Source organism: Aquarana catesbeiana, linkage group LG07, assembly GCF_042186555.1.
Source record: "Aquarana catesbeiana isolate 2022-GZ linkage group LG07, ASM4218655v1, whole genome shotgun sequence".
Taxonomy (NCBI): domain Eukaryota; kingdom Metazoa; phylum Chordata; class Amphibia; order Anura; family Ranidae; genus Aquarana; species Aquarana catesbeiana.
In genome coordinates, this window is record NC_133330.1 from 122,025,774 (window position 1) to 122,039,928 (window position 14,155).

Genomic DNA, 14,155 nt, shown 5'->3' on the forward strand with positions numbered 1-14,155 from the left:
CGGGAAAAATCTGCACGTTTCGGTATATTACTTGTCTCTGTAGTGTGGAAAATGTGGGAGGAGTCTACAAGCATTATCAAGTCTAGCAGATGAAGTCACATGCATTTGGGGTGTCTCAGCATCTTGTGTTTACAACCACTGTTTCCTAGCAACATTTCTTTTTGAACATTTTGCCATTCATTCCTATGGGACCAATTTCGCCGCAAAAACGACGATATTTCGTGGACCATTCGGCAAAACGTTCCACAAAGTAATAACACACCAATCGGGATTAATCCGCTCGTTTCGGTATATTACTTGTCTCTGTAGTGTGAAAACTGTGGGAGGAGTCTACAAGCATTATCAAGTCTAGCAGATGAAGTCACATGCATTTGGAGTGTCTCAGCATCTTGTGTTTACAACCACTGTTTCCTAGCAACGCTCATGCCCTGTTTATGCTTCCCAAATACTGCTTCATCAAAACTGCCCCATCAGAATTACCCCATCAAAACTGCCCCATCATATTCCTCTATTATAAATCAGTACATGGTGTGTCTGTCCCCTCCCCCGGGCTCTGTAATCAGCTGAGATGCTCCAGCCACCTTCCCCCCTGTGTATAACAGAAGCTTTGGTAACCATGGCAACAAAACAAACACTAACAGTATACTCTGATTAATGGCTAAAATTTCCTGAAATGACCTCTAAACAAATGGCCGTATTTTAAAAACTATACATCCTACAGAGAAGATTTTTATATTGTGAGAATCACAAGACCCAGACCTAGATTTTGATGTATAGTATGTCTGTGAAATATTAAAAATGAAGGCACGGTCGCAGTTTAGAAATTGCCCTTCAAATTTGGAGGGGGCTAGAGTGTAGTTTCAATGAATGTCAATGGACGGCGTGAGTTACAAACAAATGGTCATATTGTGAAAACTATCAGGACTATGGCTTAGCCGTGGACATGTTTAGTGGCAGCAGGGATAGCTGAACGTTTTGATATAAGATTTGTGTAGGTGGGCTTGAAAATGAGGGAGTGGCGGCAGTTTAGAAATCATGTTCTGATTTTTCAGCTTTTGTCATCTCCCACTCTAGTTTCCCCATTCATTCCTATGGGATCAATTTCGCCGCAAAAATGACGATATTTTGTGAACCATTCGGCGAAACGTTCCACAAAGTAATAGCACACCATTCGGGAACAATCCGCACGTTTCGGTATATTACTTGTCTATGTAGTGTAAAAACTGTGGGAGGAGTTAGGGTGGTAAATTTGGCTATAATAATAAGAACTAGAAAAGGTACAATTTCTGGGGAAATTGTGAAAGTGTTCTTGCCTCTACAACTGGAGTGGGCGGAGTAACTGGGTGGGGTGGAGTGGCTTGAGTAACTGTGAAAAGTGTTAAAAAGCTTAATATTTTAAAAAGTATAAATAGTAGTAAAAAAGTTCCATCATTCGCTGAAAGAGCTGAACATTTTTTTCAAAAGTAATTTTTTTTTCAAAAATGAATTTTTTTTAATCAAAAATGATTTTTTTTTCTTCAAAAATGATTTTTTTTTTCAAAAGTAATTTTTTTTTTCAAAGGTAATTTTTTTTTTCAAAAATGAATTTTTTTATTTCAAAAATAATTTTTTTTTCGAAATTATTATTTTTTTTAAAGTAATTTTTTTTTCAAAAATAATTTTTTTTTTCAAAAATATTTTTTTTTTTCAAATATATTTTTTTTTTCAAAAATAATTTTTTTTTTTTACATGGGGCGGTCATAATGTTTTGGCTGATCATGGGGTGGTCATAATGTTTTGGCTGATCATGGGGTGGTCATAATGTTTTGGCTGATCATGGGGTTGTCAACTTTTGTCACTTCCCACTCTAGTTTTGAACATTTCGCCATTCATTCCTATGGGACCAATTTCGCCGCAAAAACGTCATTTCGTGGACTATTCGGCAAAACATTCCACAAAGTAATAACACACCAATCGGGAACAATCCGCTCGTTTCGGTATATTATTTGTCTCTGTAGTGTGAAAACTGTGGGAGGAGTCTACAAGCATTATCAAGTCTAGCAGATGAAGTCACATGCATTTGGAGTGTCTCAGCATCTTGTGTTTACAACCACTGTTTCCTAGCAACGCTCATGCCCTGTTTATGCTTCCCAAATACTGCTTCATCAAAACTGCCCCATCAGAATTACCCCATCAAAACTGCCCCATCATATTCCTCTATTATAAATCAGTACATGGTGTGTCTGTCCCCTCCCCCGGGCTCTGTAATCAGCTGAGATGCTCCAGCCACCTTCCCCCCTGTGTATAACAGAAGCTTTGGTAACCATGGCAACAAAACAAACACTAACAGTATACTCTGATTAATGGCTAAAATTTCCTGAAATGACCTCTAAACAAATGGCCGTATTTTAAAAACTATACATCCTACAGCGAAGATTTTTATATTGTGAGAATCACAAGACCCAGACCTAGATTTTGATGTATAGTATGTCTGTGAAATATTAAAAATGAAGGCACGGTCGCAGTTTAGAAATTGCCCTTCAAATTTGGAGGGGGCTAGAGTGTAGTTTCAATGAATGTCAATGGACGGCGTGAGTTACAAACAAATGGTCATATTGTGAAAACTATCAGGACTATGGCTTAGCCGTGGACATGTTTAGTGGCAGCAGGGATAGCTGAACGTTTTGATATAAGATTTGTGTAGGTGGGCTTGAAAATGAGGGAGTGGCGGCAGTTTAGAAATCATGTTCTGATTTTTCAGCTTTTGTCATCTCCCACTCTAGTTTCCCCATTCATTCCTATGGGATCAATTTCGCCGCAAAAATGACGATATTTTGTGAACCATTCGGCGAAACGTTCCACAAAGTAATAGCACACCATTCGGGAACAATCCGCACGTTTCGGTATATTACTTGTCTATGTAGTGTAAAAACTGTGGGAGGAGTTAGGGTGGTAAATTTGGCTATAATAATAAGAACTAGAAAAGGTACAATTTCTGGGGAAATTGTGAAAGTGTTCTTGCCTCTACAACTGGAGTGGGCGGAGTAACTGGGTGGGGTGGAGTGGCTTGAGTAACTGTGAAAAGTGTTAAAAAGCTTAATATTTTAAAAAGTATAAATAGTAGTAAAAAAGTTCCATCATTCGCTGAAAGAGCTGAACATTTTTTTCAAAAGTTATTTTTTTTTTCAAAAATGAATTTTTTTTAATCAAAAATGATTTTTTTTTCTTCAAAAATGATTTTTTTTTCAAAAGTAATTTTTTTTTTCAAAGGTAATTTTTTTTTTCAAAAATGAATTTTTTTATTTCAAAAATAATTTTTTTTTCGAAATTATTATTTTTTTTAAAGTAATTTTTTTTTCAAAAATAATTTTTTTTTTCAAAAATATTTTTTTTTTTCAAATATATTTTTTTTTTCAAAAATAATTTTTTTTTTTAAAGAAATTTTTTTTTCAAAAATGATTTTTTTTTTCAAAAATAATTTTTTTACTTTTTTCAAAATTTTTTTTTTTTTTTCAAAAATATTTTTTTTTTTTTACATGGGGCGGTCATAATGTTTTGGCTGATCATGGGGTGGTCATAATGTTTTGGCTGATCATGGGGTGGTCATAATGTTTTGGCTGATCATGGGGTTGTCAGCTTTTGTCACTTCCCACTCTAGTTTTGAACATTTCGCCATTCATTCCTATGGGACCAATTTCGCCGCAAAAACGTCATTTCGTGGACTATTCGGCAAAACATTCCACAAAGTAATAACACACCAATCGGGAACAATCCGCTCGTTTCGGTATATTATTTGTCTCTGTAGTGTGAAAACTGTGGGAGGAGTCTACAAGCATTATCAAGTCTAGCAGATGAAGTCACATGCATTTGGAGTGTCTCAGCATCTTGTGTTTACAACCACTGTTTCCTAGCAACGCTCATGCCCTGTTTATGCTTCCCAAATACTGCTTCATCAAAACTGCCCCATCAGAATTACCCCATCAAAACTGCCCCATCATATTCCTCTATTATAAATCAGTACATGGTGTGTCTGTCCCCTCCCCCGGGCTCTGTAATCAGCTGAGATGCTCCAGCCACCTTCCCCCCTGTGTATAACAGAAGCTTTGGTAACCATGGCAACAAAACAAACACTAACAGTACACTCTGATTAATGGCTAAAATTTCCTGAAATGACCTCTAAACAAATGGCCGTATTTTAAAAACTATACATCCTACAGCGAAGATCTTTATATTGTGAGAATCACAAGACCCAGACCTAGATTTTGATGTATAGTATGTGTCTGAAATATTAAAAATGAAGGCACAGTCGCAGTTTAGAAATTGCCTTTCAAATTTGGAGGGGGCTAGAGTGTAGTTTCAATGAATGTCAATGGACGGCGTGAGTTGCAAACAAATGGTCATATTGTGAAAACTATCAGGACTATGGCTTAGCCGTGGACATGTTTAGTGGCAGCAAGGATAGCTGAACATTTTGATATAAGATTTGTGTAGGTAGGCTTGAAAATGAGGGAGTGGCGGCAGTTTAGAAATCATGTTCTGATTTTCCAGCTTTTGTCATCTCCCACTCTAGTTTCCCCATTCATTCCTATGGGACCAATTTCGCCGCAAAAACTACGATATTTCGTGAACCATTCGGCGAAACGTTCCACAAAGTAATAGCACACCATTCGGGAACAATCCGCACGTTTCGGTATATTACTTGTCTATGTAGTGTAAAAACTGTGGGAGGAGTTAGGGTGGTAAATTTGGCTATAATAATAAGAATAATATATATGTGAGATAACAGTAAGTGGTCTTGCTATGCAAGAACACTTAATAATATATATGTGAGATAACAGTAAGTGGTCTTGCTATGCAAGAACACTTAATAATAATATATATGTGAGATAACAGTAAGTGGTCTTGCTATGCAAGAACACTTAATAAGAATAACTAGAAAAGCTACAATTTCTGGGGAAATTGTGTGAAATGTTCTTGCTTCCAGCAGTAGTCTACAACTGAAGTGGGCGGAGTAACTGGAAGGAGTGGCTTGAGTAACTGTTGTGTGGTTGGAGTGGCTGGAGTAACTGTGGAAAGGTTGGACTGGGCAGAGTAACTTTATGGAGTGGGCAGAGTAACTGTGTGGAGTGTTTGGAGTGAGTAAATATAGTAAACATTACACTAACCAATTGATTGATCAAATTTAAAACGTGCACATGACAAGCTTGAGTGAGAAATGCATTTCAACTTTTATTTATTTATATAGCACATTTAATTGCAACGTTGTTGCCCAAAGTGCTTCAAAGTTACATTAAACCATACATTTATAAAATCATTAGCAGCATTATCAAGCCTAGCAGATGAAGGTATGACCACATGCATTTGGGGGGGGTCTCAGCATCTTGACGTAGAATGGAGGTGAAGGTGTGCTATCTGTTTGATGATAATCAGTGTTTACAACCACTCTTACCTGGCAATGCTCATGCCCTGTTTATGCAGGCTCTAAGCGTGTTCACAACCACTGCTCAAAACACAATACACAGGATCATGATAGCTGTAATAACTGTGCAGTAATTCTAACAGTCGTATTTTAAAAACTATAAATCCTACAGCTAAGAGCTTTATATTGTGAGAATCACAAGACCCAGACCTAGATTTTGATGCATAGTATGTCTCTGAAATATTAAAAATGAAGGCACAGTCGCAGTTTAGATATTTCCCTTCAAATTTGAAGTGGCTAGAGTGGAGTTTCAATGAATGTGAATGGACGGCGTGAGTTACAAACAAATGGTCATATTGTGAAAACTATCAGGACTATGGCTTAGCCGTGGACATGTTTAGTGGCAGCAGGGATAGCTGAACGTTTTGATATAAGATTTGTGTAGGTGGTCTTGAAATTGAGGGAGTGGTGGCAGTTTAGAAATCATGTCCTGATTTTTCAGCTTTTGTCACCTCCCACTCTAGTTTTGAACATTTCGCCATTCATTCCTATGGGACCAATTTCGCCGCAAAAACGATGATATTTCGTGAACCATTCAGCCAAACGTTCCACATAGTAATAGCACACCAATCGGGAACAATCCGCACGTTTTGGTATATTACTGTCTATGTAGTGTAAAAGCAGTGGGAGGAGTTAGGGTGGTAAATTTGGCTATACGAATAATAAGAATAATCTAGAAAAGCTACAATTTCTGGTGAAATTGTGTGAAGTGTTCTTGCCTCCACCAGTAGTCTACAAGCATTATCAAGCCTACCAGATGAAGGTATGACCACATGCATTTGGGGGGTCTTAGCATCTTGTGTTTACATTCAATGTTTCCTAGCAACGCTCATGCCCTGTTTATGCTTCACAACCACTGCTCAATACACAGCATCATGATAGCTGTAATAACTGTGCAGTACTTCAAACGGTCATATTTTAAAAACTATAAATCCTACAGCGAAGATCTTTATATTGTGAGAATCACAAGACCCAGACCTAGATTTTGATGCATAGTATGTCTCTGAAATATTAAAAATGAAGGCACAGTCACTGTTTAGATATTGCCTTTCAAATCTGAAGGGACTAGAGTGTAGTTTCAATGAATGTCAATGGACAGCGTGAGTTACAAACAAATGGTCATATTATGAAAACTATCAGGACTATGGCTTAGCCGTGGACATGTTTAGTGGCAGCAGGGATAGCTGAACGTTTTGATATAAGATTTGTGTAGGTGGGCTTGAAAATGAGGGAGTGGTGGCAGTTTAGAAATCATGTCCTGATTTTTCAGCTTTTATCACCTCACACTCTAGTTTTGAACATTTCCCCATTCATTCCTATGGGATCAATTTTGCCGCAAAAATGACGATATTTCGTGAACCATTCGGCAAAACGTTCCACAAAGTAATAGCACACCAATCGGGAACAATCCGCACGTTTCAGTATATTACTTGTCTATGTAGTGTAAAAACTGTGGGAGGAGTTAGGGTGGTAAATTTGGCTATAATAAGAATAATAATATATATGTGAGATAACAATAAGTGGTCTTGCTATGCAAGAACACTTAATAATATATATGTGAGATAACAGTAAGTGGTCTTGCTATGCAAGAACACTTAATAAGAATAACTAGAAAAGGTACAATTTCTGGGGAAATTGTGAAAAGTGTTCTTGCCTCTACAACTGGAGTGGGCGGAATAACTGGATGGAGTGGCTTGAGTAACTGTGAAAAGTGTTAAAAAGCTTAATATTTTAAAAAGTATAAATAGTAGTAAAAAAGTTGAAGTCTTATCATTAGCTGAAAGAGCTGAACATTTTTTTCAAAAATTATGAATTTTTTTTTCAAAAATTATGAATTTTTTTTCAAAAATTTTTTTTTTTTCCAAAAATGATTTTTTTTTTCAAAAATATTTTTTTTTTTCAAAAATATTTTTTTTTTTTTCAAAAATAATTTTTTTTTTAAATGATATTTTTTTTAAATGATATTTTTTTTAAAAGATTTTTTTTTCAAAAATGATTTTTTTTTTTCAAAAATTATTTTTTTGAAAAAATAAGAAGAATAAGAATAATGATATATATGTGAGATAACAGTAAGTGGTCTTGCTATGCAAGACCACTTAATAATAATAATAATAACTAGAAAATGCATTTCCTGGGGAAAATGCGTGGGAATGCTGAATAGCTAAATTGCTAAAACAGCCGCCATCAAAACTGCCCCATCATACTGCCATCAAAACTGCCCCATCAAAATTGTCCCCATTAAAACTGCCCCATCATATTGCCACCATCAAAACTGCCCCATCAGAATTGCTCCATCAAAACTGCCTCATCATATTGCCACCATCAAAACTGCCCCATCAGAATTGCCCCATCATATTACCACCATCAAAACTGCCCCATCATATTGCCACCATCAAAACTGCCCCCATCATATTGCCATCTAAACTGCCCCATTAGAATTGCCCCATCAAAATTGTCCCCATCAAAACTGCCCCATCATATTGCCAACATCAAAACTGCCCCATCAGAATTGCCCCATCAAAACTGCCCCATCAAAACTGCCCCATCATATTGCCACCATCAAAACTGCCCCATCAGAATTGCCCCATCAAAACTGCCCCATCAGAATTGCCCTATCAAAACTGCCCCATCATATTGCCACCATCAAAACTGCCCCATCAGAATTGCCCCATCAAAACTGCCCCATCAGAATTGCCCCATCAAAACTGCCTCATCATATTGCCACCATCAAACTGCCCCATCAGAATTGCCCTATCAAAACAGCCCCATCATATTGCCACCATCAAAACTGCCCCATCAGAATTGCCCCATCATATTGCCACCATCAAAACTGCCCCATCAGAATTGCCCTATCAAAACTGCCCCATCATATTGCCACCATCAAAACTGCCCCATCATAATTGCCCCACCAAAACTGCCCCATCATATTGCCACCATCAAAACTGACCCATCATAATTGCCCCATTAAAACTGCCCCATCAGAATTGCCCTATCAAAACTGACCCATCATATTCCTCTATTATAAATCAGTACATGGTGTGTCTGTCCCCTCCCCTGGGCTCTGCAATCAGAGCTGAGATGCTCCAGCCACCTCCCCCCCTGTGTATAACAGAAGCTTTGGTAACCATGGCAACAAAACAAACACAGTACACTCTGATTAATGGCTAAAATTTCCTGAAATGACCTCTAAACAAAAAGCTTTTTCCCAAAAACTATAAATCCTACAGCGAAGATCTTTATATTGTGAGAATCACAAGACCCAGACCTAGATTTTGATGTATAGTATGTCTCTGAAATATTAAAAATGGAGGCACGGTCGCAGTTTAGAAATTGCCCTTCAAATTTGAAGGGGCTAGAGTGTAGTTTCAATGAATGTCAATGGACGGTGTGAGTTGCAAACAAATGGTCATATTGTGAAAACTATCAGGACTATGGCTTAGCCGTGGACATGTTTAGTGGCAGCAGGGATAGCTGAACGTTTTGATATAAGATTTGTGTAGGTGGGCTTGAAAATGAGGGAGTGGTGGCAGTTTAGAAATCATGTTCTGATTTTTCAGCTTTTGTCACCTCCCACTCTAGCTTCCCCATTCATTCCTATGGGACCAATTTCGCCGCAAAAACGACGATATTTCGTGAACCATTCGGTGAAACGTTCCACAAAATAGCACACCATTCGGGAACAATCCGCACGTTTCGGTATATTACTTGTCTATGTAGTGTAAAAACTGTGGGAGGAGTTAGGGTGGTAAATTTGGCTATAATAATAATAATAACTAGAAAATGCATTTCCTGGGGAAAATGCGTGGGAATGCTGAATAGCTAAATTGCTAAAACGGCCGCCATCAAAACTGCCCCATCATACTGCCATCAAAACTGCCTCATCAGAATTGCCCCATCAAAATTTTCCCCATTAAAACTGCCCCATCATATTGCCACCATCAACACTGCACCATCAGAATTGCTCCATCAAAATTGTCCCATCATATTGCCACCATCAGAATTGCCCCATCAAAACTGCCCCATCATATTGCCACCATCAAAACTGCCCCATCAGAATTGCCCCATCATATTACCACCATCAAAACTGCCCCATCATATTGCCACCATCAAAACTGCCCCCATCATATTGCCATCAAAACTGCCCCATTAGAATTGCCCCATCAAAATTGTCCCCATCAAAACTGCCCCATCATATTGCCACCATCAAAACTGCCCCATCAGAATTGCCCCATCATATTGCCACCATCAAAACTGCCCCATCAGAATTGCCCTATCAAAACTGCCCCATCATATTGCCACCATCAAAACTGCCCCATCATAATTGCCCCACCAAAACTGCCCCATCATATTGCCACCAACAAAACTGCCCCATCATATTGCCACCATCAAAACTGCCCCATCAGAATTACCCCATCAAAACTGCCCCATCATATTCCTCTATTATAAATCAGTACATGGTGTGTCTGTCCCCTCCCCCGGGCTCTGTAATCAGAGCTGAGATGCTCCAGCCACCTCCCCCCCTGTGTATAACAGAAGCTTTGGTAACCATGGCAACAAAACAAACACAGTACACTGATTAGTGGCTAAAATTTCCTAAAATTACCTCTAAACAAAAAGCTTTTTCTCAAAAACTGTAAAAGATATCAAACTGAAAAGATATAGCCAGATAGCTGAATATTTTGTGGACATTTTAAAGTTTGTTTGGCGTCTGTAGGTGAAAGTATGAAGGAGCTGAAACTTTTTGGAGCGGAAGAAGAATTTAAGGATTTCAAGCATGCTCCCATTGACTTCAATGTTAAAAAAAGTGTTAAAAACCTTAATATTTTAAAAAGTATAAATGGTAGAAAAAAAGTTGGAAAAGAGCACACATCAGCGAAAAGAGACGAACATTTTAATAGTTGAATGGTTTTAATAGCTGAAAGTATGCAGAAGTTACGCAGAACCAAAAAACGTACAGAATAATAATAAGAAGAAAAATAAATAAAACTAGAAAATGCATTTCCTGGGGAAAATGCGTGGGAATGCTGAATAGCTAAATTGCTAAAACGGCCGCCATCAAAACTGCCCCATCAGAATTGCCCCATCAAAATTGTCCCCATTAAAACTGCCCCATCATATTGCCACCATCAAAATGCCCCATCAGAATTGCTCCATCAAAATTGTCCCATCATATTGCCACCATCAGAATTGCCCCATCAAAACTGCCCTATCATATTGCCACCATCAAAACTGCCCCATCAGAATTGCCCCATCATATTACCACCATCAAAACTGCCCCATCATATTGCCACCATCAAAACTGCCCCCATCATATTGCCATCAAAACTGCCCCATTAGAATTGCCCCATCAAAATTGTCCCCATCAAAACTGCCCCATCAGAATTGCCCCATCAAAACTAAAAGTAATTTTTTTTTCAAAAGTAATTTTTTTTTCAAAAATATATTTTTTTTATTTTTCAAAAATAATTTTTTTTTTTTCAAAAATAATTTTTTTTTTCAAAAATAATTTTTTTTTTTTTTTCAAAAATATTTTTTTTTTCAAAAAAATATAAATTTTTTTTTAAAAATGATTTTTTTTTTTTCAAAAATAATTTTTTTTTTTTCAAAAATAATTTTTTTTTTTCAAATATAATTTTTTTTTTTCAAAAATTATTTTTTTTTTTCAAAAATAATTTTTTTTTTTTTCAAAAATAATTGCTGAATAGCTAAATTGCTAAAACGGCCGCCATCAAAACTGCCCCATCATACTGCCATCAAAACTGCCCCATCAGAATTGCCCCATCAAAATTGTCCCCTTTAAAACTGTCCCATCATATTGCCACCATCAAAACTGCCCCATCAGAATTGCCCCATCAAAACTGCCCCGTCATATTGCCCCATTAAAACTGCCCCATCATATTGCCACCATCAAAACTGCCCCCATCAAAACTGCCCCATCAGAATTGCCCTATCAAAACTGCCCCATCATATTGCCACCATCAAAACTGCCCCATCAGAATTGCCCCATCAAAACTGCCCCGTCATATTGCCACCATCAAAACTGCCCCATCAGAATTGCCCCATCAAAACTGCCCCCATCATATTGCCCCCATCAAAACTGCCCCCATCAAAACTGCCCCATCATATTGCCACCTTTAAAACTGCTCCATAAAAACTTTATCCATCAAAACTGCCCCATCATATTGCCACCATCAAAACTGCCCCATCAGAATTGCCCCATCAAAACTGCCCCATCATATTGCCACCATCAAAACTGCCCTATCAGAATTACCCCATCAAAAATGCCCCATCATATTCCTCTATTATAAATCAGTACATGGTGTGTCTGTCCCCTCCCCCGGGCTCTGTAATCAGAGCTGAGATGCTCCAGCCACCTCCCCCCCGTGTATAACAGAAGCTTTGGTAACCATGGCAACAAAACAAACACAGTACACTCTGATTAATGGCTAAAATTTCCTGAAATGACCTCTAAACAAAAAGCTTTTTCTCAAAAACTGTAAAAGATATCAAACTGAAAAGATATAGCCAGATAGCTGAATATTTTGTGAACATTTTAAAGTTTGTTTGGTGTCTCTAGGTGAAAGTATGAAGGAGCTGAAACTTTTGGGAGCGGAAGAAGAATTTAAGGATTTCAAGCATGCTCCCATTGACTTCAATGTTAAAAAAAAGTGTTAAAAAGCTTAATATTTTAAAAAAGTATAAATGGTAGAAAAAAAGTTGAAAAAGAGCACACCTCAGCTAAAAGAGACAAACATTTTAATAGTTGAATGGTTTTAATAGCTGAAAGTATGCAGAAGTTACGCAGAACCAAAAAACGTACGGAATAAAATTATTAAAATTATTAAAAACTAGAAAATGCATTTCCTGGGGAAAATGCGTGGGAATGCTGAATAGCTAAATTGCTAAAATGGCCGCCATCAAAACTGCCCCATCATACTGCCATCAAAACTGGCCCATTAGAATTACCCCATCAAAATTGTCCCCAATAAAACTGCCCCATCATATTGCCACCATCAAAACTGCCCCATCAGAATTGCCCCATCAAAACTGCCCCATCATATTGCCCCCATCAAAACTGCCCCCATCAAAACTGCCCCATCATATTGCCACCTTTAAAACTGCTCCATTAAAATTGTCCCCATCAAAACTGCCCCATCATATTGCCACCATGAAAACTGCTCCATTAAAATTTGTCCCCATCAAAACTGCCCCATCATATTGCCACCATCAAAACTGCCCCATCATGTTGCCACCATCAAAACTGCCTCCATCATATTGCCATCAAAACTGCCCCATCAGAATTGCCCCATCAAAACTGTCCCATTAGAATTACCCCATCAAAACTGTCCCATCAGAATTGTCCCATCAAAACTGCCCCATCATGTTGCCACCATCAAAACTGCCCCATCAGAATTGTCCCATCAAAACTGCCCCATCATATTGCCAACATCAAAACTGCCGCCATCAAAACTGCCCCATCATATTGCCACCTTTAAAACTGCTCCATTAAAATTGTCCCCATCAAAACTGCCCCATCATATTGCCACCATGAAAATTGCCCCATCAGAATTGCCCTATCAAAACTGCCCCATCATATTGCCACCATCAAAACTGGCCCCCGCAAAACTGCCCCATCATATTGCCACCTTTAAAACTGCTCCATAAAAATTTTCCCCATCAAAACTGCCCCATCATATTGCCACCATCAAAACTGCCCCATCAAAACTGCCCCATCAAAATTGTCCCCATCAAAACGGCCCCTTCATATTGACACCATCAAAACTGCCCCATCATATTGCCACCATCAAAACTGCCCCATCATGTTGCCACCATCAAAACTGCCTCCATCATATTGCCATCAAAACTGCCCAATCAGAATTGCCCCATCAAAACTGTCCCATCAGAATTGCCCCATCAAAACTGCCCCATCATATTGCCACCATCAAAACTGCCCCATCAGAATTGTCCCATCAAAACTGCCCCATCATATTGCCACCATCAAAACTGCCCCATCATTTTCCTCTATTATAAATCAGTACATGGTGTGTCTGTCCCCTCCCCCGGGCTCTGTAATGAGCTGAGATGCTCCAGCCACCTTCCCCCCTGTGTATAACAGAAGCTTTGGTAACCATGGCAACAAAACAAACACAGTACACTCTTAATAATGGCTAAAATTTCCTGAAATGACCTCTAAACAAAAAGCTTTTTCTCAAAAACTGTAAAAGATATCAAACTGAAAAGATATAGCCAGATAGCTGAATATTTTGTGAACATTTTAAAGTTTTTTTGGGGTCTGTAGGTGAAAGTATGAAGGAGCTGAAACTTTTGGGAGCGGAAGAAGATTTTAAGCTTCTGAAGCATGCTCCCATTGACTTCAATGTTAAAAAAAAGTGATAAAAAGCTTAATATTTTAAAAAGTATAAATGGTAGAAAAAAGTTGAAAAAGAGCACACCTCAGCTAAAAGAGACAAACATTTTGATAGTTGAATGGTTTTAATAGCTGAAAGTATGCAGAAGTTACGCAGAACCAAAAAACGTACGGAATAAAATTAAAAATTAAAATTAAAAATAAATAAAATTGAATAACAATAGTGGGACTGCTAAAGCAGTCCCACTAATAAATAAAATCAAAAAAGTTGAAAAAGAGCACACCTCAGCTAAAAGAGACAAACATTTTGATAGTTGAATGGTTTTAAT

At 37.9% G+C, this 14,155-nt stretch overlaps 1 protein-coding gene across 2 annotated transcripts in view; it reads right to left on the reverse strand.

Moving 5' to 3' along the window:
* The window catches only part of CACNA1I (calcium voltage-gated channel subunit alpha1 I), a 3,871,666-nt gene that overhangs the window by 2,593,148 nt on the left and 1,264,363 nt on the right, over positions 1–14,155 (reverse strand). The window lies entirely within an intron of this gene.